At 46.4% G+C, this 24,969-nt stretch overlaps 1 protein-coding gene across 1 annotated transcript in view; it reads right to left on the bottom strand.

The window, feature by feature from the left end:
* CDH13 (cadherin 13) overlaps positions 1 to 24,969 on the bottom strand; it is a 1,257,603-nt gene that overhangs the window by 873,061 nt on the left and 359,573 nt on the right. The window lies entirely within an intron of this gene.

Raw genomic sequence — 24,969 nt, 5'->3', positions numbered from 1 at the left:
ACAAAGGATACGGGTCAAAATATACATTATGCAAAGGAACTCCAACTGGATTCCCCAGAGATGCAATTTAGCTGCAAAAAGTAACAGGGAACAGTGCTCTAGAAGATCGACACGGGTGAGGTGTGGGCGTTCGTTCATTTTTCCGTCCATGTAGAAACTGCACGCCTGTAATTGTGTGTGTGTGAAGTGAGGTCAAACTGTGACTGGCTTATGGTGACCCATCAAGGCGCTTTCAAGGCAAGTGAGAAGCAGAGGGGGCTGTCCATTGTTTTCCTCTGTAGTCTTCCTTAGCATTTCCCATCCAAGTACCAACACTGCTTAGCTTCTGAGATCTGACAAGGCTGGAGAATACCTAGGTACCTTCCTTCCTCCAGCTGTAATTAGAGCACCTGGTACCTTTCTCTAAAAGGCCTGGCTAAAGTTTAGTGTGTGTGTGTGTGCATTAGGGTTATCAAGTCTAACTCAAAAAATATCTGGGAACTTTGGGGGTGCAGCCAGGAGACTTTCCCGTTCCCCAAAATAAGCTAAAAATACAGCAGGGCAGTTCTCCTGAATACAGTCTTCATTTCCTCATTCGCCAGCAGCTACACGTCCTCCCTCCCTCCCTTTCTCTAACACACACACACAAACACACACACACACAAAGCAGCAAAAAAAAAAGTTTGCAAGCACCCGCTTTTGTGATCTTACTGGAGCAATTTACTCACGGGGTTGTTGAATGTAAACTATCTGCTGTGTATTCAACCAAGTCCTTCAGACTAACCCAGGGAAACCAAAGGTTCTAGTTTACACTTTACTCTCTATTTTACTGTGCAAACAACTTGTGAAAAGAATATAATGCAAAAAGAGGGACGGGGCTGATTTCCCATTCTCACAGCTTCGCAGCTCACTGGGTACAGCCACCATAGTTCTGGCAGCTGGCCCCACCCCCATTCAGCCCGGCTCCTACCGGCCGGTAGACTGGGGATGGGAAGGAGCCTGCAAAACCGGGGGACCCCACCCCAGGACCTGGGGGTTGGTAAGCCTAGTGTGTATGTGTGTGTGTTGGCAGGAGAACAAAATCTCTGCACTGCCTGTTGCTGCCCTGACTTGAATCCTGCTCCTTTCTCCCATAGCTCAGCTGCTTCTTATGGGTCAAAACACAACAAGACAACCAGTTGAACACACGGACACATGAAGCTGTCTTCTACCCAATCAGAACCTTGACCCATTAAAATCAGTATTACGTAAGAACATAAGAGAAGCCATGTTGGATCAGGTCAATGGCCCATCCAGTCCAACACTCTGTGTCACAAGGTGGCCACAAAAACAAACAAACACAAGTGCCCTGAGGAGGTCCACAAGTGGGGCTAGAAGTCCTTCCACTGTGCCCCCCCCCCAACAAAGCACCAAGAATACAGAGCATCACTGCCCCAGACAGAGAGTTCCAACAATAAGCTGTGGCTAATAGCCACTGATGGATCTCTGCTCCATATGCTTATCCATTCCCATCTTGAAGCTGTCTATGCTTACAGCTGCTGCCACCTCCTGTGGCAGTGAATTCCATGTGTTAATCACCCTTTGGGTGAAGAAGGACTTCCTTTTATCTGTTCTAACCTGACTGCTTAGCAATTTCATTGAATGCACATGAGTTCTCGTATTGTGAGAAAGGGAGAAAAGCACTTCTTTCTCTATCTTCTCTATCCCATGCATAATCTTATAAACCTCTGTCATGTCATCCTGCAGTCGACGTTTCTCCAAGCTAAAGAGCCTCAAGCGTTTTAACCTTTCTTCGTAGGGAAAGTGTTCCAACCCTTTAATCATTCTAGTTGCCCTTTTCTGCACTTTTTCCAATGTTGTAATATCCTTTTTGAGGTGCAGTGACCAGAATTGTATACAGTATTCCAAATGAGACCGCACCATCGATTTATACGGGGGCATTATGATACTGGCTGATTTGTTTTCAATTCCCTTCCTAATAATTCCCAGCATGGCATTGGCCTTTTTTATCGCAATCGCACACTGTCTTGACATTTTCAGTGAGTTCTCTACCACGACCCCAAGATCTCTCTCTTGGTCATTCTCCGCCAGTTCACACCCCCATCAACTTGTATTTGTAGCTAGGATTTTTAAAGGGGCAATGGCTCTCCAGGGCCTCAGGTGAAGAACGTTTTCATCAAGGTCTCATTTTAACTGGAGATGCTGGTGACTGAACCTGAGACTTTCTCCATGCCAAGGAGATGCTTGACCGTGAAGCCGCGCTTACTCCCCGACGGACTGCAGACCTCCAATCGCAGCCCTCGTGTGTAACCTGTAGCTTGTCTGTGATAGGGTTGCCAAATCCATTTCAAGAAATCTCTGGGGACTTTGGGGGTGGAACCAGGAAACTTTGGGGGTGGAGCCAGGAGACATTAGGGGTGGAGCCAAGATCAAGGCTGTGGCAAGCATAATTGAACTCCAAAGGGAGGTCTGGCCATCAGATTTAAAGGGACGGCACACCTTTTCAATTCCTTCCTTCCATAGGAAATAATGAAGGATAAAGGCACCTTCTTTTGGGGCTCATAGAATTGGACCCCCTGGTCCAATCTTTTTGAAACTTGGGGGGTATTTTGGGGAGAGGCAATAGATGCTATACTGAAAATTTGGTGCCTCTACCCCAAACAACAGCCCCCCCAGATACCCACAGATCAATTCTCCACGATTTTCTATGGGAATAAATCTCCATAGGGAATAACAGAGTTCCCAGCAGACATTTCCCTCCCCTCCCCCCGCTTTCTGACGACCCTGAAGTGGGGGTAGGGTCTCCAAACTGGGGGCATCCCCTGCCCCCACCTGTGGATTGGCAACCCTAGTCTGTGAGATCATGCAAAGTGGCAAAGCCATGTAAACACCGCAGGGATGCCACCTGAATACTAACCGCCATTTGAATTAAACCAGAAAGTGTGCATACTGTCAGGGACTCAGGAATACCAGCATCTTTTAGCGCTGGATGGCTTGCTCCTACTTCAAAGCTGTAGCCTTAGGTTGACTTCAGAGCTAGCTCAGCATGATCCTCGGCTACAAAGAGCCCTTTCCCTCTTTCTGCTCACAGATCCCCTCTGGCCTTGGTGTTATACTGATGTTTGAAAGGGAGTCTGAAACCCTGCGACGAAGCCAACACCGTTTTTAAGACCGAGAAAGCATTTCTCCTGCAAAAGGAAACTTCTCCTAAAACTCAGTGTGCTGCTCGTAATGTCTTTCACCTCCCTGCCATGTTCTCCTCCCCTTTTTCTCCTTCTATATGTCTCTGTACACCAACAATGGTTATCTGCTGGCTGTCCCACCATTTATGGTGGTTTGTCCAGCAATGGCTAGAGCCCAAGCAATTTCCAGCATGGCTCCAGGTCTGAGAGTTGGGAAATGTCTGGGCTCTGAAGAGCCAGTTTGGTGTAGTGGTTAAGTGCACAGACTCTAATCTGAGAGAACCGGGTTTGATTCCCCATCTCTCCCCCTGCTGGTATGACCTTGGGTCAGTCATAACTCTCTCAGAGCTGTTCCTCTCAAGAGTAGTTCTGGGAGAGCTCTCTCAGTCCCACCCACCTCACAGGGTGTCTGTTTCAATATATTTTTATTCAGTTTATAAGGAAGGGCTTAGGGGTGAGGAGGATACAGAAAAAAAGAAAGGAGCGGAAGGGGAAAAGAAAGAAAAAAATCATCATCTTGCTTTCTGCATCACAAATTTACGAAATGTTATTCCACTGTTTACACTATCAAGATTAAAGACTGTAAGTTAATTCTTGGTAATATACTAATTTACACAGTTATAGTTTCAGGGATACAGGGTTAGAATATAATGTGCGACTTTTACAATAGAGAAATTACACCAATACATTAAGCCAGTCATAGAAAGGTTTCCAAATATGCTTAACATCTTTTATGGATTTGCCGTTCACTCACAGGGCACAGAGTGTTAAAGCTGCAGTACTGCAGTCCTAAACTCTATCAAAGATTTCAGGTTTTCACGGCTGGTAACATCATTAGGGTTTGTAGAATCTTTGGGGCTTAAGTGCCGTGTTCTACTGGAGAAAGTTTCTCTTCCAGATGTTTCGTTCTCAGATGCAGAGAACATCCTCAGTGGCGTTGCAGCCGGAGCAGGTGCTCTGACCTTCTTGGCTGCTGTGCATTGAGTGGGGCCAGGGCTGCTGGAGAGCTGCTATTTCTAGGCCGGAGGGGGTGTGGTGAAAGGGCAATTGGTTTGTGGATGTGTCCATTGTTTGGTGGGGCTTCCTGGAAGGGAAGTGATAAGGAAACTGGCTGTTGAATGTGACCATTGTTCTGTGTTAATTGCTGGGAGGGTTGGAAGGGGTGTGAAGATAAGGTTGTTGACTGTGCTGATTGTTCTGTGGAATGTACTGGTTGTTCTGTGACTTTCTGCAGTTTATAGTCTGTAGGGTGTTTTGCAGAGCTGGGTACCAAGATTGGTGGATGAAAATGCCTTCCTTTCTGTTAAAATTGTGCTGGTGTTTGTAAATCTCAATAGCTTCTCTGTTCAGGCGGGTATGATAATGTGAGACCGTAGAAAAGACTTCAGTTCTTTCAAAGTGGATGACGTGGTCTCCTTCGGGAAGTGCATGTTCAGCTACAGCTGATTTTTCTGGCTGAAACAAGCGACAGTGCCTCACTGAACACAATGGCAAACCACCCTGTAAAAAGTCCTTCATGAAAATGTTGTGAAAGCAACGTCACCCCAGAGTCGGAAACGACTGGTGCTTGCACAGGGGACCTTTCCTTTCCACAGGGTGTCTGTTGTAGGGAGGGGAAGGGAAAGGAGATTGTAAGCCGCTCTGAGACTCCTTCAGGTAGTGAAAAGTGGAGTATAAATCCAACCTCCTCCTCCACTGAAGTAGGGATATTGGGATCCAACATAACCTTAAAACACTCCCCCCCCCCTTTGATTCCAGTTCTGGCAAACAAACAATTCAGCAGTCCCCTCACAACAGACTCATAACATGTCGTGTCTACAAAACAATTCCCAGGCTGGAACTATTTTTTTTTAAAGAAGACGCATTCTGAAAAGAGAAATATTGCAACAAAGCCATCCCTGTGAATCACTTGTCAGCTCCACTGGCAATCACAGGCTCGCCTCGTCTCAGGCTGAGAAACAGAGATCAATTAAGACAATGTGCAGCTGTTTAACCATGACTCCGAGCATGCATTGTTTGGTTATCAGGGACAGAAATGACAGTTTACGCTAGTTAGGACTACCTAACCCTGACAAGCCTTTTTGCTGAGATTCCGATGATGTTCCTGACAGAACACAGCAGGCAGCCTGGAAAAGGGCTCCTGTTTCCACAGCTCTGGGCAAGCCATGAGGCCCAGCTCTATAATCCAGTTCAGTTTACACCAGGGGTGGCCGCATTGTGGCTTGGGAGTACTGCAGCCAGAGCACTCTGCTCAGGACCTGAGTTCGATAGTGTGGCTCTCAAAACCCCTGCCCCACCCCATTGGCTGGCTTGAAGAAGGCATTTGTTGCATAAAGTTGCTTTTTTTCTACCACCCCCTCACTCCCCCATCTCCCTCCCTCCCTCCCTCCCTCCCTCCCTGTCTTCTGGCTCTCAAATTCTGTGTGGCTCTTACATTAAGTAAGTTTGGCCACCCCAGGTTTACACCAGATTAAGACCCTCCCAATGACATACCCCCTCACGAGTAAATAACCATATACGTGGCAGGCACAGAGTTAGTCACATATGATAAGACAGGGGTCCCTAACCTTTTTGAGCCTGTGGGTACCATGGTGACCACAACTCTTTCCTTGGTGCCCAGCAAGTGTTTTTAGAATATGAGTGGGGTCAGGTGGATGTCTTACCCCAGCAGGATTTCTGACTGGCCACTGAAGATCCAAACACAGCTTAAAACAACGCTGTTTAGGTGGCGGCTGCCCCACAAGTTTTATTCTCTCTCACCCCCTCCTTCCCAGTGTATTTAAAGAATTCCTCCTCTTCACCCCTGCATTTCTGCTTCCTCTGTGATTGGCTCCACCTCCTGTGGCAACCATTTTGGGTTTATGATAGAGTTGCCCGATCTGGGTTGGATGATGATGATAGTTTGTTGTTGTTGCTGCTGTTTATTATTATTATTATTATTATTATTATTATTATTATTATTATTATTATTATTATTATTCCACCCTGAAATGCTGCTGATTTGCATGTCAGACCACTCAGACTATAAAATCCAGGGCGCCGTTGCTTGTATCATTATTATTTCATTGTGTGCTAATTAGCAGGAACCTAGGGAACGTGGATGCCGCTATGGCCTTCTCCCCTTACATAATTATATCAAGGATGTTTGGGCTAAGTCAAAACAAGAGAGAGAGAGAGAGAGAGAGAGAGAGAATACCCCCTAAGAAGATACCTGTAAGGAGTCCATAAATCCTGCTAATTAATGGCAAGTGAAAGGAACAAGCAACTCTTGTTGATTTTGGATTCCGATTAGAAGGGAAGGTGAAGAACTAGTTGCTCGACCATTCATCACCAGTGTCTAACAAAGCAAAAGAAACTGGGGGGGGGGGGGGGATACTGATCATTTATGCCTCCCTGAAATGTTTAGCTCACCTTTCTTCTAAGGAAAGCAACTCTGGTTGATCCTCACAATGACCCTGTCGGATAGGTTAGGCTGAGAGCGAGAGTAACTGGTTCCAGATCACCCTCTTGTCAAGTTCCTTGCCGTATCTGCATCTGTTTAATGCAACCTGATGAATGTATGTTTAGACTGCTGGAGAAACGAAAGGAAAGGAAAGATAACGGCCTACCTCCTGGGAGCTGGGAAACCGCTTGGCGCTCAAGACCACGGCTCCTATCTCGGGATGCCTTGTAGCATGCTTGGTAGTGTGTGTGTGTGATTTGTAGCCATTAAGTTTAAACTGCCTTTGCACCCTAAATTAAGGCGCGCTTATAACGACCCCTGCAAGGGTATATAATAGGGTTGCCAATCCCCAGGTGGGGACAGGGGATCCCCCGGTTTGGAGGCCCTCCCCCCGCTTCAGGGTCGTCAGAAAGCGGGGGGGGAGGGGAGGAAAATGTCTTCTGGGAACTCTATTATTCCCTATGAAGATTTATTCCCATAGAAAATCATGGAGAATTGATCTGCGGGTATCTGGGGCTCTGGGGGGTGGGGCTGATTTTTGAGGTAGAGGCACCAAATTTTCAGTATAGCATCTAATGCCTCTCCCTAAAATATCCCCCAAGTTTCAAAACGATTGGTCCAGGGGGTCCTATTCTATGAGCCCCAAAGGAAGGTGCCCCTATCCTTCATTATTTCCTATGGAAGAAAGGCATTGAAAAGGTGTGCCGTCCCTTTAAATGCGATGGCCATAACTCCCTTTGGAGTTCAATTATGCTTGTCACAGCCTTGATCATGGCTCCACCCCTAATGTCTCCTGGCTCCACCCCCAAAGTCCCCAGATATTTCTTAAAGTAGACTTGGCAACCCTAGTATATAACCAACTTTTCCGGTGTGCCAGTTTCGACACTGACTGCACGTCAGTGCCCATGTATCCTGCCTTACAATAGGAACATATTGAACATATGAAGCTTCCTTATACTGAATCAGACCCTCGGTCCATCAAAGTCAGTCTTGTCTACTCAGACTGGCAGCGGCTCTTAAGCTGAAGTTTTTCCGCACCTACTCACATGGAACGCTTTTTAGTTTGAACCTGGGACCTTCGGCTTACCGAGCCGATGCTCTACCACCGAGCCACCGTCCCTCCCCTAAATAAATCCATGCTCCTCCAAATGCAAGCTTATCTGAATGCTTATCGAAATAAATAAATGCTTATCCAAACACGGGGAGAGTCATAATTGTTGAAGGAGAACTGGGCACTTGACACCGCTAAGCTGCATGATTGAGTGGGACTTGGAGCCCGGGCCTTTTGAACCCTACCGCAGACTTAATACTTTAATGGCTGCATCACATCGGCTCACCACGGTCCCCCACCTAAAATCAAGTTAAATCCAATTGCTTGCCCTGCAGTACCATCACCAACTCCAGCTTGGGAAATCCTTGGAGATTCAGGGGTGAAGCCGAGAAAGGACAAGGTGAGGGACCTCAGTGGAGCATAGTACCATAGCTCAGGGGTGTCAAAGATGCCGCCCAGGGGCCGAATCAGGCCCCCAGAGGGCTCTTATCAGGCTCCCAAGCAACTGGCTCTCATCTGCTTCCTTCTCCCCCTCCCTTGCTTCCTTCTGCATCTCAGCTTGCTTTGCCAGGCTTGCTCAATTGCACAGGCGCTACAGAGCAAACCCTCATTTTTCTCCATTGGTTGAGGCTCCTCCCCCTCCTGATCCCCTGCGTGGGAAGGGAAAGAACCAGAACTTCCTTTGCCCAGTTCCCTGGATCCCATGGGAGAAATGCAAAGAAAGCACCTTTAAGATCAACAAGGACTAATATTTTAAGCATGTTTTATTTTAAAGATCTTTAAAAAAAAAAAATCTTTAGTCGTGTTTGTCTCCGTCCTTTAAAAAGTTCACATCTCTGGCACCTAACCTTAATAGGTACACACATGATGGCCTGACCCGACACGGCCTCGCCCAGCCCAACAAGGTCTCTTTTATGTCAGATCCGGCCCTCATAACAAATGAGTTCGACGCCCCTGCCATAGCATCTCTCCTCCAAAGAGCAAAACGAGAGTCGAGTAGCACCTTTAAGACCAACACACTTTTATTCAGAATGTCAGCTTTTGTGTGCACGCACACTTCTTCAGACGAGGAATGAAGTACAGTGAGCAGAGCTACATGTAGCTGGTGGGGTTTAGAATGCAAAGTGGTACAAAGCTAAATCCCAATAGCAGAATAGCAAAATTAGCAAATTCAGAAAACCTTTGCTCTGGGTTGCATTAGCATGGGAAACCAATACAACAGTAACATCGCAGAATGTGAAGATGTCTGTTAATTATTCTATTGCAAATAAGCCTGGGTCAAAATGGGTCAAAAATTAGCAAAATGACCCAAAATGGGTCAAAATTATTAGCAATAGAGTAATTAACCCTGTGGTGCAGAGTGTTAAAGCTGCAGTCCTGCAGTCCTAAGCTCTGCTCATGACCTGAGTTCGATCCCCAGCAGAAGCTGGGTTTTCAGGTAGCTGGCTCGAGGTTGACTCAGCCTTCCATCCTTCCAAGATTGGGAAAATGAGTCCCCAGCTTGCTGGGGGGAAAGCGTAGATGACTGGGGAAAGCAATGGCAAACCACCCCATAAAAAGTCTGCCGTGAAAATGTTATGAAAGCAACATCACCCCAGAGTCGGAAACGACTGGTGCTTGCACATGGGACCTTTCCTTTCCTCAATTAACAGACATTCTCACATTCTGACATGCTACTGGAGAGCCAGTTTGGTGTAGTGGTTAATTGGGTGGACTCTTATCTGGGAGAACCGGTTTGATTCCCCACTCCTCCACTTGCAGCTGCTGGAATGGTCTTGGGTCAGCCACGGCTATTGCAGGAGTTGTCCGTGAAAGGGCAGCTGCTGTGAGAGCCCTCTCTAGCCCCACCCACCTCACAGGGTGTCTGTTGTGGGGGGAGAAGATATAGGAGATTGTAAGCCGTTCTGAGTTTCTGATTCAGAGAGAAGGGTGGGGTATAAATCTGTAGTCTTCTTCTCCCATGACAATGCAACCCAGATCAAAGGTTTTCTGAGTTTGTTAATTTTAGTATTCTGCTATTGGATTTTAACTTTGTGCCACTTTGCATGCTAAACCCCACCAGCTATATGTAGCTCTGCTCACTGTGCCTCATTCCTCGTCTGAAGAAGTGTGCATGCACACGAAAGCTTACAATCTGAATAAATGTTTGTTGGTCTTAAAGGTTCAAGTTCAAGTTTATTTATATCCCGCCCTTCCCACCGAAGTGGCACAGGGCGGCTCACAACACATAAAAATCTAACATAATTTGAATTTAAAACATCTTACACAGTTAAAACAGTAGAATAATAAAACATATAAAACATATAACGGCAATCTATCAGAACTACACTCAGCTTCCAATGCCAGTTAATTATAAGCCAGCCGGAAGAGGGCTGTCTTACAGGCCCTGCGGAACTGACCAAGGTCCCGCAGGGCCCTCACCTCTTCCGGCAACTGGTTCCACCAGAAAGGAGCCGTTATAGAGAAGGCCCTGTCCCTGGTGGATTACAGGCAGGCCTCCTTTGGCCCGGGGATGACAAGCAAATTTTGAGATCCTAAAGGTGTTACTTGACTCCTGCTTTGCTGTACTGCTTCAGACCAACACGGCTGCCCACCTAGATCTGTCCACCAAAGAGGCTGTTGCCTCCAAGGAAACTGATCTCCTGTTGTCTGGAGATAAGTTGTAATTCTGGGGAACTAACTCTCCAGGGCCCACCTGGAAGCTGGCAACCTCATAGGGTTGCCAAGTCCAATTCAAGAAATATCTGGGGACTTTGGGGGTGGAGCCAGGAGACATTAGGGGTGGAGCCAAGATCAAGGCTGTGACAAGCATAATTGAACTCCAAAGGGAGTTCTGCCCATCACATTTAAAGGGACGGCACACCTTTTCAATTCCTTCCTTCTATAGGAAATAATGAAGGATAGATAGGTGCATCTCCCCAAAATGCCTTCCTTTGGGGCTCATAGAATTGGACCCCCTGGTCCAATCTTTTTGAAACTTGGGAGGCATTTTGGGGAGAGGCACCAGATGCTATACTGAAAATTTGGTGCCTCTACCCCCAAAAAACAGTTCCCCCAGAGCCCCAGATACCCGCAGATCAACTCTCCATGATTTTCTATGGGAATAAATCTCCATAGGAAATAACAGAGTTCCCAGCAGACATTTCCCTCCCCTCCCCCTGCTTTCTGATGACCCTGAAGCGGGGGGAGGGCCTCCAAACCGGGGGATCCCCTGCCCCCACCTGGGGATTGGCAACCCTACAACCTCACCTTGGATAGAGTCTGAAAGTTCTGTTTTTAGCAGTCGCTTTGGTGTTTGTGCTATTTTCACCCCTCCCAAGGAAGAAACCTCTGGCCTTTTTATTGACTAGAAAACAGCAAGATAGTTTCAAAGTAATAGCAGCCATTAGGATCGAGAATAGGAAATAAAATAAACTTTTACTGCCAGAGTAAAAAGCTTTGGGCCTCCTCTCTTCTCCAGCAAATGCCCTTCTTTAAACACATGAAAAAGGCATAGTGGAACTGGCTGGCTGGTCTCCGGCATTTCCCAAGAAGGGAAGAAACTAATTTCATAACATTGCTTAAAAAGCACCAGTCATTTCCGACTCTGGGGTTACGTTGCTTTCAGAACGTTTTCACGGCAGGCTTTTTACGGGGTGGTTTGTCATTGCCTTCCCCAGTCATCTACACTTTCCCCCCAGCAAGCTGGGTCTTCATTTTACCGACCTCGGAAGGATGGAAGGCTGAGTCAACCTTGAGCTGGCTACCTGAACCAGCTTCTGCTGGGAATCGAACTCAGGTCCTGAGCAGAGGGCTCTGGCTGCAGTACTGCAGCTTTACCACTCTGCGCCACTTGCAGACCTGTTTTTTGTCCTCCGGATGCCGTTTTGGGAGGACTAGGGAAGCACGCCACCTTTGCCGCATCTCTGACTGTCGTGAGCCGTAGGCTTTTAACAAACGCAGGGAGGGAAAACTGCACCGCAGAGCGAAACAACTCAAACAGTCTTCAGCCGTTCACTGCATTCTGCCTACAGCAATCATCCCGTAAAAGATATTGCCTCAGGAAAGTATAACATGTCAGCACATTCTTCCAAAAGAGGAGGGGTGCAAACACCCATAAATGATTGTGCAAAGCATTCCCAGATTCTTTTGGAGCCCCTCCCCCCCAAGACCCCCCCAGACATCCCAAGCTCTCTCAGCACCTCTTCTTCTTTTTACTGCCGATGCTTATGTTTTAAGACCATTGATCGGAAGACGACGACGCAGAATGCAAAAGAGAATGTCGTGGAACATAAAAGTCCTATTTAAAGTAGAGAAGAGCTCCTTATTAGCTTTGGAAAATAAAGGCCTTCGAGACCAGCTCACCTTTCAAAGGAAGCTATAAACAGATAACGGCTCTGTTTCGGCTCACCTTTAATCAATGGAACCCTTTCCGAGTTGACTGGGTGATGAGGCCTTCCATCAAGTTCTCCAACAAGCCTCTAATTCCACTTGGAGCACTAACCAAGATGGGTCAGAAAAGATCAGGAAGCTTTACATGAGAGTTCTGGATTGATTTCAAACTCAAAGAAGCTGGAGTTGCACCATAAGAACAAAAGAAGAGCCCTGCTGGATCAGACCAGTGGTCCATCTAGTCCAGTATCCTGCCTCACACAGTGGCCAGCCAGTTCCTCTGGAGGGCCAACAACAGGGCAAAGAGGCTGAGGCCTTCCTAAAAACATCAGAAGAGCTCTGCTGGATCAGCCCAGTGGTCCATCTAATCCAGCATCCTGCCTCACACAGTGGCCAGCCAGTTCCTCTGGAGGGCCAACAACAGGGCAAAGAGGCTGAGGCCTTCCTAAGAACATCAGAAGAGCCCTGTTGGATCAGCCCAGTGGTCCATCTAGTCCAGCACCCTGCCTTGCACAGTGGCCAACCAGTTCCTCCTGGAGGGCCAACAACATGTTGCCTCCTGGCTCTGGGATTCAGAGGTTGACTGCCTCTGAATGTGGAGGTTTCTCTCAGTCACCATGGCTAGTAGACACTAAAGGGCCTATTCCCCACGAACCCGTCTAATTTCTTTTTAAAGCCTATGTCCATCACTACATCCTCTGTCAGTGGATTTCACACTGCAATCACTCCTTGCGTAAAGAAATATTTATTTTCGTCATCCACAATCTACTGCCCACCATCTTCCTTGGACACCGTTCCTTGCTTGGTCTGCTTTCTCCTCACAAGTAAACCCCTTAGAATTCTGCAGGGGTGACTCCCTCATAGGCAGTTTTGTTTAGACGCCTTGCCTGCCCTATCACACAGGGTGAGAGTGGGGAAAAATAATTTCAGATAGCACATAGAATGCCTTGCTATCTGCTAGGGGATATTTGAGAAGATGATAGCCCTGGGGTGGCCAGACTTGCTTAACATAAGAGCCACATAGAATAAGCATCGGATGTTTGAAAGCCGCAAGGCAGAAAGGCAGGAAGGAAGGAAGGAAGGAAGGAAGGAAGGAAGGAAGGAAGGAAGGAAGGAAGGCAAGAAGGAAGGAAGGCAGGAAGAAAGGAAGGAAGGAAGGCAGGAAGGAAGGAAGGAAGGAAGGAAGGAAGGAAGGAAGGAAGGAAGGAAGGAAGGAAGGAAGGAAGGAAGGAAGGAAGGAAGGAAGGAAGGAAGGAAAATGAATGGTGGGAAATCCGACTGGACGCTGCGGAGGGAACAGGATTGTGACTGCGAGGTAAGCTGTGTGTGAAAATGGTATTTAACAACCAGGGAGCCTGGTGCAGAATTCATGGGGTTGCTATAATATAGTGGGTTCAATGCAAGGAGGAGACGCAGTTGCAGTGAACCCAGCTCTCTTTATTCAGTACAGCACAGGAACAGCTGAACTCTAAGACTGGCTAACTGGGCCAATGGGGCCAACTATATATAGAGCAAGGTTCCCAAGCTAGGACGCCATTGGATCATTCAAACCAGCAGGGGCCCCGTGATTGGAGCAGGGCAGCAGGGATTTGGATCCTGCTGCCCATTGTTCCTGAGTCCCCAAGTTCAGTCCTACAGACTCCAATGAGCCAGGCAAGAACGCTAGTCATAGTATCGTTAGTCCGCATACACAACAGTTTCAAAACGAATCTCTCTGCCCAAGTAGGGTTGTCATCTCCAGGGTGGGAAATTCCTGGAGATATGGGGTGGAGCTTTAAGGCAGGGAGCGGCCTTAGCAAATTATAGTGTCATAGGGTCTACCCTACAAAATGGTAAACCCGCCCCCCCCACCCTTTCCAGAACAGATGTCTGTAGTTTGTAGTTTGATTGAGCAAGCCTGGCAAAGGAAGCTGTGATGCAGAAGGAAGCAAGAGAGAGAGAAGAAAGCAGATGACAGTGAGCTGCTCGCGGGCCTGATAAGAGCCCTCCAATACTGCGCTAGCTCCCCCTCCCCCCACAATTCTTTCATTCCTGGTGCCTTCACTTGATTTCCTTCCCCCAGCTGTGATGCTAAATGCTTTAATTGGCTCCCCATTTTTTAATGCCTCCAAAGTGCCACTTCCTTTCATTCATCACAATCCGTTTTCTACTAATGTTAATTCAGCTAAGTGTTTGGGGCTAGAAGGAGGCCTCGTACAAAATAAACTTTATGTTAACTGACTTACATGGTAATTTATTATTTTTTTTTGGAAGGGGCACGTCAATTTGGCAAGATCCAGACGGGACCGTTATGCAAAGTGAGATTTATGCTCAAGAGTTTCTAAATCAGAGGGTTCTTACACGACAATCCACTCTCAACCCAACGCATCGGTTCACATTTAAGGGAACGGAAAAGACCAACAAAGAGCTCGGAGTTGCAGAAGCTGTCATCATTGGATTCAGTTCACTTATATATTCCTAACCACTGTATTGCTAATGCCTGTTTGTGCATTGATAAAACACTACTAAAAAGCAAGCTTGAAATGAGTACTCACTGGATTCTATCAATGCCTAGTAGGTTGTGCTTTGCCAGGATGTGTGTGAATTCCTGCACACCACCAATAAAAACCCATATGCATTTATACCATATAGGGTTCCCATTTGTCCACTTACGGGGTTGCCAGGTCCAACTCAAGAACTATCTGGGGACTTTGGGGGTGGAGCCAGGAGCAAGGGTCTGACAACAGAACTCTGAAGGGAGTTCTGGCCGTCACATTTAAAGGCTCCTTTTAAATGCCTTCCCTCCATGAGGAATAATGAAGGATAGGGGCACCTTCTTTGGGGGCTCCTAGAATTGGACCCCTTGGTCCAATCTTTTTGAAGCTTTTTTTTTTAAGGAGAAGCACTGGATGCTATGCTGAAATTTTTGTGCCTTTACCACAAAAAAACCCCCAGCCCCCCAGAGCCCCAGATACCCCAGATCAATTCTCCATTATACCCTATGGGAATCGGTCTCCATAGGGAATAATGGTTTTCCCAGCAGATATTTCCCTTCCTGCCCCTCTCCGGCACTTTCTGATGACCCTGAAGCAGGGAGAAGGCCTCCCCCTGGGGATCAGCAACCCAACTGTCATCGTTGGAATCAGTTCATTTATATGGAAGTCATGACAGACTTCACATTTCTGGGATCCAAGATCACTGCAGATGGTGACTGCAGCCATGAAATTAAAAGACGTTTGCTCCTTGGGAGAACAGCTATGGCAAACCTGGGCAGTATAATAAAAAACAGAGACATCACCCTGCCAACAAAAGTCCGTATAGTCAAAGCGATGGTATTCCCAGTAGTAATGTATGGCTGTAAGAGCTGAACCATAAGGAAGGCCGAGTGCAAAAGAATAGATGTTTTTGAGCTGTGGTGCTGGAGAAGCATCTTGAGAGTCTCTTGGACGGCAAGAAGATCAAATCAGTCAGTCCTAAGGGAAATCAACCCTGACTGTTCCCTGGAAGGTCAGAGGCTGAAGCTCAAAGACTTTGGCCACCAAAGGAGAAGACCTTGATGCTGGGAAAGACAGAAGGCAAAAGAAGAAGGGGACGGCAAAAGAGGAGATGGCTGGACAGCATTTCTGATGGAACTAACACAAATTTAAGCAGACTTCGGAGGATGGCGGAAGACAGGACGGCCTGGCGTGACTTGGTTCATGGGGTTGCAAAGAGTCAGACTCGACTGAACAACAACAACAAAAACCCACTGTATTGCTAATGCATGTTTGTGCATCGATAAAACACTACAAAAAAGCAAGCTTGAAATGAGTGCTCGCTGGATTCTATCAGTTCCCAATAGGTTGTGCTTTATGGGATGTGTGTGAAGTCCTGCACATCAGCAATAAAAAAACCCAGAAGCATTTATACCACAAAGGGTTCCCATAGTCCCCCTTATAGTGGGAGACCACCAGACTGTTGTAGCCCTTGCCCGCTAATGCTCAACTGAATTACTGAGGCCAAAAGAGAAACTTTTAAAATAACCCTCCTCTATCTACAGTAACTCTGACCGTAGAGTTCTTGACAATTCCTAGAGTTACCCAGAAGTGACAAGAATCGCTCTAGCAATCACTAGAAACATTACGGTACTTATGGCAGCAAAGCATCTAATTGCTTTGCAACTGAAGAATAATACACCTCCTATCATCTATCAATGGCATATAAAAGTCTGGGACTAATTTATATTTGATAAAATTGCTGAAAATATTAATGAATCAGAAAACAGTCCCGCCTCCTACCTAGAAAAAAATGGCTTCCATTTTTGGAGAAAGAACGAACCATTTCATTGTTGGGCCAGTCTAGACAATCGCATCCTTCATTCAATGTTTTAGCCCACTTCTGATTTGATAGTTATTATTCTTCGATTATAAACTGGTTGTATATTTTAATTATAAATATATATTTTTAAAAACTCTATGGTAGTAAAGTTACCCTTGTCACTTCTGGGTAATTTTAGGAATCGCCCAAGAACCAATGGGATGGTTGTATTTGTGTGTGTGGGGGGGGGGGGGGAGGGGTGTCAACATCTTGGAAGAAAAAAAGAAAAATAAGGCCTCGGCTACTTACAAAAAGTTCTGATCATATGGTTCATGACAATTCCTAGAGCCACCCGGAAGTGACAAGGGCTCTAATGCCATAGGGCTCAACCTCCAAAGCAGTCGTTTTCTCCAGGGCAGCTGATTTCTATAGTCTGGGAATCAGCTGCAATTCTGAAAGATCTCCAGGACCCACCTGGAGGTTGGCAACTCAACTTGCCAGCCTCAGGATTTAAATTGGACTTCATGCCTGATTGAAGTACAACTAAGAGGGGGATGGAAGTGAGGTAGCAAAATGGACTAGTGGTTTAGACCACAGGCATAGGGTCACCAGCCCCCTGCTGGCTAGCGGAGGGATTTACTGCCAGGGAAGGCAGGCCTAGGCTGTTGTCATTGGCAACAGAATGGCATCACTTCCAACATGTACTGGATATGATGTCATCTCTCTGGTATTTGGACAATGCTCTGGTATTGGGGCAAACTCTCTTATTGGCAGCCCGGAGCATCAGCACGTCATTGGTGACACTATGATGTCACTTCCAGTACATGCTGGAAATGACATCACAACATTGTCGGGGACGTGGCCTAGGCCTCCCTCCCACTCCTGGTAAGTCCCCCTGACCTCCACTGCTTGCCAGGAGGGACCTGACAAATCCATGCAAACAATAGGATACATTTTTTTTCAAAGCCTCCCTATGACGCTAAGCATTCCCTGCGAATGGAAAATGAATACAGCACATGAAGTGTTTGTTAGGCAGGAACTCCACTTCCTTATGTGCTGATTATTTCTAATTTGAGGTAAGGATATCATGGTGCGGTAGAGTTTTCAATCCCTAGGTGAGGTAGGGGATCTCCCAGTTTGGAGGCCTTCCCCCCACTTCAAAGTCATCAGAAAGCGGGGGGTGGGGAGGGAAATGTCTGCTGGGCACTCCATTATTCCCTATGGAGACCAATTCCCATAGGGTATAACAGAGAATTGATCCATTGGTATCTGAAGGTTTGGGGGGCTGTTGTTTGAGGAAAAGGCACCAAATTTGCAGCATAGCATCCAATGCCCCTCCTCAAAATACCCTCCAAGTTTCAAAAAGATTGGACCAGGGGGTCCAATTCTATGATTCCCCCAAAGAAGGTGCCCCTATCCTTCATTCTTTCCAGTGGAGGGAAGGCATCTATAAAAGGTCTGCGATCCCTTTAAATGTGGTGGCCAGAACTCCCTTCGGAGTTCAACTGTACTTGTCACAACCTTGCTCCACCCCCAAAGTCTCCTGGCTCCACCCCTCAAAATCCCCAAATATTTCTTGAATTGGACTTGGCAACCCTAAGATGCGAGGGGACGGAAGATGTACTTGCTGTCCCGTCTCCTATCAGCAATGCAACCATCGTCGGGGGTGGGGGTGGGGTCAGACCTCCCTAATAAAATAGATGCTCAAAAAGGGGCCTAAAACAATGAGGTGGTTTTGCAGAAATCATTCAATCGCAACTGCCAGAACAGCTGTGTAAAAAAATAAAAAAGGCACTGATGAGTCAATATATCTCCATCAATTAAACGTTCAGAGGTTTAAGCATACAGCCTCCATAAGCATAGACAAATTGCATTCATAAATCAAGATGACAATGTAATTTGAGCATCACGATGATAATGCAGCTCCACAGTCCTCTCGTTCTAGGTCAAGTTTAAGTGACCCAGTCAGTCTGAAGGGGGAAAGAAAGACAGACTAGAGACGGCACAGGTTGCATGCTGAAAGGCACAGTTTTGTCTAGACACACAGTGTCCTGGAAGGCAATCTGAGATCCAGATATTTCAGGTGAGCAGGACTCTCGCACTCCTTACTAAATGCAAAACCCTGACCCACATTCCCCCTGCCAAGTAATATCTCACAGAAGACTAGAGTTACCGGCACTTACAGTGCAATCCTAAAAATGTTTTCCAGAGTGTAAAGTCCATTGAACGGACATAAGTAGAATTCTGAGTAGACTGGTTTAGGATTGCTTTCTTAGAGATGCAAACCTAGGGTTCCCTGACTGGGTTGAAAAATACCTGGAGACTTTGGGGGTGGATCTGGGAGAGGGTGGGGTTTGGAGAGGGAAGGGGCCTCAGCATGGAACAATGCCAACGAATCCACCCTTCAAAGCAGCCATTTTCTCCTGGGAGCTGATCTCTGTCAGCAGGAGATCAATTTTAAAAGCGAGAAGTCTCCAGGTCCCACCTGGAGGCTGGCAACCCTATTGCTGGTGGGGCCTCAAGATCTCCCAGAATTACAATTGATCTCCAGACTACAGAAACCAGTTCCCCTGCTTTAGAGGGTCAGCTCTGTGACATTATATGCCACTGAGATCCCTCCTGTCCTTAAACCTTGCCTTCCCCCAGGCCCACCAAGAACCTCCAACTTGAAGTTGGCAACCCTACTCGCACTGCCTCAGAAAATGTTAAGAGATTTTGAGGGTGGTTTCTGGAGAGGGTGGAGTTTGGGGAGGATGTGACATCACTTCCAGATGACGCTGTAGGAATTTCCCCTAATATTTACCTCAGCGTCACAGGAAGATTCCCAAAGAATCACCATGGAGGCCATTTTGAGGACATTATTTCCCCCTGCTCCTGAATTTCTCAGGAGTGGATGACTGGGGCTGAGGGTGGGATGTAACTATTGCAAACCAGGAAACAGCAAGACCAGAGTAGACAAAATTTTCAAATTTGTTGAGTCTCCAATATAGCTTTTAACTTAGTTACAACAAAGGAAGAACATAAAAATACAGAAGTGCTGTCTAAGAACAAAGCAGTAGTCAAGCGCACCTTTAAGACCAACTAAGTTTTATTCAGAACGTAAGTTTTCGTATGCTTTTAAGCAGACTTCATCAGAACATCAGAAGGGCTGTCTATAACTCTTTCATATTTCCTGGTTTTATAGAGTTTGAATGGAATTTATCAGCCGGCTTAATGAAGGATATACTCTGGGGAAGGCAATGGCAAACCACCCCATAAAAAGTCTGCCATGAAAATGTTGTGAAAGCAACATTATCTCAACGTTGGAAATGACTGGTGCTTGCACAGGGAATTACCTTTACCTTTAATGAAGGATATATTATGTTAGAGCATTCCTTATAGATCAATAGAGCTGCCAAGTTCCCAGGCCTAGCAGGGATTCCCCCTTCCCGGAGGTTCCCAACTCACCTGCTCGCATTGGGCCAGCAGGGGGGAGATCCTGCCCCAACTTCACCGGCGCAATGATGTCACTCACAGTGATGTCATCACGCCAGCAATATTGCGTGCCAGCCGCTCCAGGAGCATTCGGGAAAACTCTATGGTTTCCCCAGATGCTCTAGCAATTTGGGAGGGAAAACTCTATGGTACTATTGTACCATAGAGTTCTCTCTCCCAAATTGCTACACTGTCCTAGAGCGGCTGGCACGTGACGTTGCTGGTGCAATGACGTCACTTGCGAGCCGGAGGCTGCGGGGGCTTGGCAACCCTATAAATCACTGAAGACGTCCGGTGAGGAAGAATCTACCCAACCCAAGGACAGGTCTCATTGTCAATCAGCTTTGTTCATTAGGAAATTTCTCCTAATTTCCAACAAGACATGGACTCCTGGGTCATCAAATGTTCACCTGAAACAATCAATGGGCCTTCAACATTCACTTCCTGAGGTAAATAAAGGGGAATGCTAAAGCCTGTAACATATACCGTAACCTGTATTACAAAGCAGAACAAGACTTCTACAGGGAGAACGGAATTTCACAAGTCCTGAACTTAAAGACCGTTCTTCTAAAGGCCAAAACAATTATGCAGTGCTACAAAAACTTCTGAGCATATTGGCTGCAGCCTGTTTTTTAAGGCAGAGGTGCAAAAACAAACATCTACTCCTGATCCTACAAGTTCAACACCATCAACCGATCAATGTGCACAAAACACATTTGGAACATAACGTTCTGCAAACAGAACTGTGAATTACAGAAGTTAGGTAAAAGCTCAGGTGCAGTGGCAACTTTAAGACCAACAAAATTTCATTCCGAGCAAAGCTTCTCCCTTGGGGAGGAAGTGGGGGAAGGAGAGCTAGCTTTGCCAGGCTCTCTCAATTGCACAGCTACTGTGAGCCAAACCTCTCTTCCTTCCATTGGTTGAGGCTCAGCAAGCCAGTGAGGTGGATTAGGCTGAGTGTGTGCATGTCCTGACCTGGTGTAACATTTTATGACACACATGGCCCGGCCCAACAAGGTCAAGATCCGTCCCTCATAGCAAATGAGTTCGACACCCTGCTCTTGAGAGTCCCTTGGATGGCAAGGAGATCAAATCAGTCAATCCTAAACGGAATCGACCCTGACTGTTCCCTGGAAGGTCAGATACTGAAAATGAAGCTCAAATACTTTGGCCATCAAATGAGAAGGGGGCACTCACTGGAGAAGACCCTGATGCTGGGAAAAGTTGAAGGTAAAAGAAGAAGGGGATGGCAAACTATGAGATGGCTTGGTGGTGTTTTTGATGCAACAAATATGAATTTCATCGAACTTAGGAGGAAGGTGGAAGACAGGAGGGCCTGGCGTGATGTGGTCCATGGGGTCGTGAAGAGTGAGACTTGACTGTGCAACTGAACAACAACAACTAAATCAGTCCATTGGTCCATTCAAGACAGCATCTACTTAGATAGACAATGACTTTCCAGGATCTCAGGTAAAGGTCTTTTACATCACCAATTACTTGGTACTTTCAACTGGAGATGCTGGGGATTGAACCTGGGACTTTTCTATGCCAGAGAAAAGCTCTAGGACTGAGCCCCAGCTCTTTCCCAGTATGTACATATGGGACTGCTCTACAGTGAATCAGACCATTGGTCCATCAGGGTCTGTATTCTGTATTCAGACTGGCAGGAGCTCTCCAGGTTCTCAAGCTGAGGTCTTTGACGTCAGCTACTGCCTGGTCCTTTCGCACTGGAGATGTAACTTCTTTGCATCGTAGCAGGAATATTCTTTGCACACACCCCTGATGTAGCCAATCATCCTGGAGCTTACAATAGGCCCTGTACTAAGAGCCCTGTGAGCTCTTGGAGGATTGGCTACATCAGGGAAGTGTGGCCTAATATGCAAAGGAGTTCTGGCTACAAAAAATCCCTGTCCATAGTCCTGATGGCTTTTAGTCCATTAGCAAGCTTGTAAATTTAGCCTATGAGGTAAAGTCATGGCTGAATGGGGTGGAGCATCTGCTTTGCATGCAGACAGTTCCAGGTTTCCTCCCCAGCATCTGCAGATCAAGCAAGAGGTGTTGATTGCTGGATCAGTCGCTTGCAACATGTGAAGTGAATGACCTGAAACCCTGGAGAGCTGCTGCCTGTCTGCTGACCTTGATGGATTCACGGTCCAGTTCAGTGTAAGGCAGAACATATATGAACATATGAAGCTGCCTTCTACTGAATCAAACCCTCGGTCCATCAAAGTCAGTCTTGTCTACTCAGTCTGGTAGCAGCTCTCCAGGGTCTCAAGCGGGGTTTTTTCACACCTATTTGCCCGGACCCTTTTTAGTTGGAGATGTCGGGGATTGCCGGGGATTGAACCTGAGACTTTCTGCTTACCAAGCAGATGCTCTACCACTGGGCCACCATCCCTCCCTTTCATACAGCTTCGTACGTTTGTATGTTCAGCTTGAAGCTCTGCTGGGAATGCCTCAATAGTTTAAGCCCATGTCGAGATTGCAAGGAAATTTGCTGCGACTCGGGGAACGCATTGCAAAGAGCGAGCTATTAAAAAAAAAAAAAGTTGGCTGTCGTTTTGAGAGGCAAGAGGCTCTTAGGCTTAATTATGAACAACTGGAGGTTACATTTCATCTTTGCGTAGCAAAAAAAAACACAATCCCAGGGTGTTTTTTTTCGGAAGATGCAGCTGTTGGCAGTTGTTCCGCCGCAGAGCGATTGGCCCCGTCCATTTGTGACATGCCATTGAACAAATCTTGTTTGACATCACCTGGCATATGAGCCTCATATTTATTGGTTTTATCTCCTGATAGAAACTGCTAGTAGGGAAGACAGAATTTCTCAAGAGCACTCTTTTTTAACCAGCCTAGCTCTAAGGAGAATATACTTCCCACTTCTCTTACTCTCAATGAATTGCTCAGCTCTCTAGTGTGTTCTTATACTCCAGCTAAAAAGGCCTGTTTGTTTAAAATGGTTTGATGGGCTTTCAAAATATTAGGAGAATAAGGAACGCTGGCTGAAGGGGATTTTAAAGAAAATATTTAAGTCGGCTTGTCTGTGTGGGACAGAGACTGTGAGCTCTTTAGAGCTATTAATGGTCTTTAAGGCCCTTTTCTTCTTTATTTCTTATCTCTGCTTTTAATTGCTGCTGATAATCCTACTTACGTGTTCAGTTTATTACTTTAAAAAAAAAAATCTTTGTACATTCCCCCCTCCGCCTCTTTGCAAGTTGTCTTGAGTAAATAAATAAAAAATAAGTTAACTAGGGCAGGTATTGGGGAAATCCTAAAGGATAAGTTCTGGAAAAGCTGAATGCAGGGCTTTATTTGTAGCAGGGACTCCTTTGCATATGAGCCTATACCCCCCCTGATGTAGCCAATCCTCCAAGAGCTTACAAGGCTCTTCTTACAGGGTGTACTTATACCGGAGAGCTGGTAGCAGAGACTTGTGTATGCATGTGTTGATCCATGATTGAAACTAGCGTACTGTGGCTCCAGTTAAGGCAGCGATTAAGAGGAGACTGACGAAGGGGAATACCAACAAAACCGTAAAAAATCCAGGAAATACGGTCTTGTTCTCTCTGTGAGAAGTTGTACAGAACGACGTCCCCAACTCCACCCAAGTTCCGGATTGCAAGAAGCGGCAGAAGGCCTCATAGACCTTGTTTTGGGAAACGGACTGGGGAAGTGATGAGAGCGTGCACGTTCTATTAGTTTGCTGCACATATTTCTTATTTATATCGCACTAAATGTTTCCCGCATTGTGCAAGGGGTTGGACTAGATGACCCTGGAGGTCCCTTCCAACTCTATGATTCCATAATTCATTTACACACTTTCTGCGTGAGAGTAATAATTCAACCGGTGCGGTTTTGAATTTTGTACTGTGCTTAATACATCGGTACCTGTGCTATTGCATCACAAAAAAAAGCCCTGGCTGAATGTAAATGGTGGTTGTTTTCAGCACATGGTGGTTTGGCACATAAGTGTCAGGCGCAACTCCCGCTTTAATGGATTGCTCACACTTTTGTCAACCTGTTTGGGTTTTTTTTTTTTGACAGACTGTCCATCTGTTCGTGCCTGGTTGCAGGTTGCTTTACTGTAACCTCTCCTAAAGTGCGGTGCAGAGCAACTGGGGTTTTGTTTATGGCCGTTCTCACCCGGCCCAGCTAAGTTCTGTTCTCCACAGGCGACTGTTTAAATATACGGTTACATCAGTCACACAAACCATATAAATCAGTCATCAGTAAACACCGTGTTTTTTATTTTAAATCCTGCCATTTGTTATTCATTTGGTTAGTTCTTAGTGACATGAATGGCTGTGGGTCTGTTTGGATTGCAAGCATTTTAAGCACATGCAGAGTTTGGAGGAGAGGGAAAAAAATCACTTCAAAGCCATTCAGCTAGGGCTGTCAAACTCTGAGCAGGGACAAGGCACCCCTGCCTTATTTTTTAACATACTTACATACAACATGGAGAGCCAAACTGGAGAGCCAGTTTGGTGTAGTGGTGAAGTGTGCAGACTCTTATCTGGGAGAACCGGGATTGATTCCCCATTCCTCCACCTGCACCCGCTGGAATGGCCTTGGATCAGCCATAGCTCTTGTGGGAGTTGTCCTTGAAAGGGCAACTTCTGTGAGAGCTCTCTCAGCCCCACCCACCTCACAGGGTGTCTGTTGTGGGGGGGAGAAGATATAAGAGATTGTAAGCTGCTCTGAGTCTCGGATTCAGAGAGAAGGGCAGGGTATAAATCTGCAGTCTTCTTCGTCTTCTACAGGGGTAGAATTCTAGTAGGAGCTCCTTTACATATTAGGCCACACACACCTCATGTCACCAATCTTCCAAGAGCTTACAAAAAAGAGAGGTTTTTTGAGATAGAAGCACCAAAATTTTAGTACAGCATCCAGTGCCTCTCCCTGAGATACCTCCCAAGTTTCAAAAATATTGGACCAGGGGTCAAGTTCTATGAGTTCCCAAAAGAAGGTGCCCCTATCCTTCATTGTTTCCTATGGAAGGAAGGCATTTAAAAAGGTGTGCAGTCCCTTTAAATGTGATGGCCAGAACTCCCTTCGGAGTTCAATGATGCTGTCACATCCTTGCTCCTGGCTCCACCCCCAATGTCTCCTGGCTCCACCCACAAAGTCTCCTGGCTCCACCCCCCGATGTTCCTAGATATTTATTGAATTGGACTTGGCAACCCTAGTGTGGCCTAATA

Source organism: Heteronotia binoei, chromosome 14 (genome assembly GCF_032191835.1).
Source record: "Heteronotia binoei isolate CCM8104 ecotype False Entrance Well chromosome 14, APGP_CSIRO_Hbin_v1, whole genome shotgun sequence".
NCBI lineage: Eukaryota > Metazoa > Chordata > Lepidosauria > Squamata > Gekkonidae > Heteronotia > Heteronotia binoei.
This window is presented reverse-complemented; position numbering and strand designations above follow the sequence as displayed.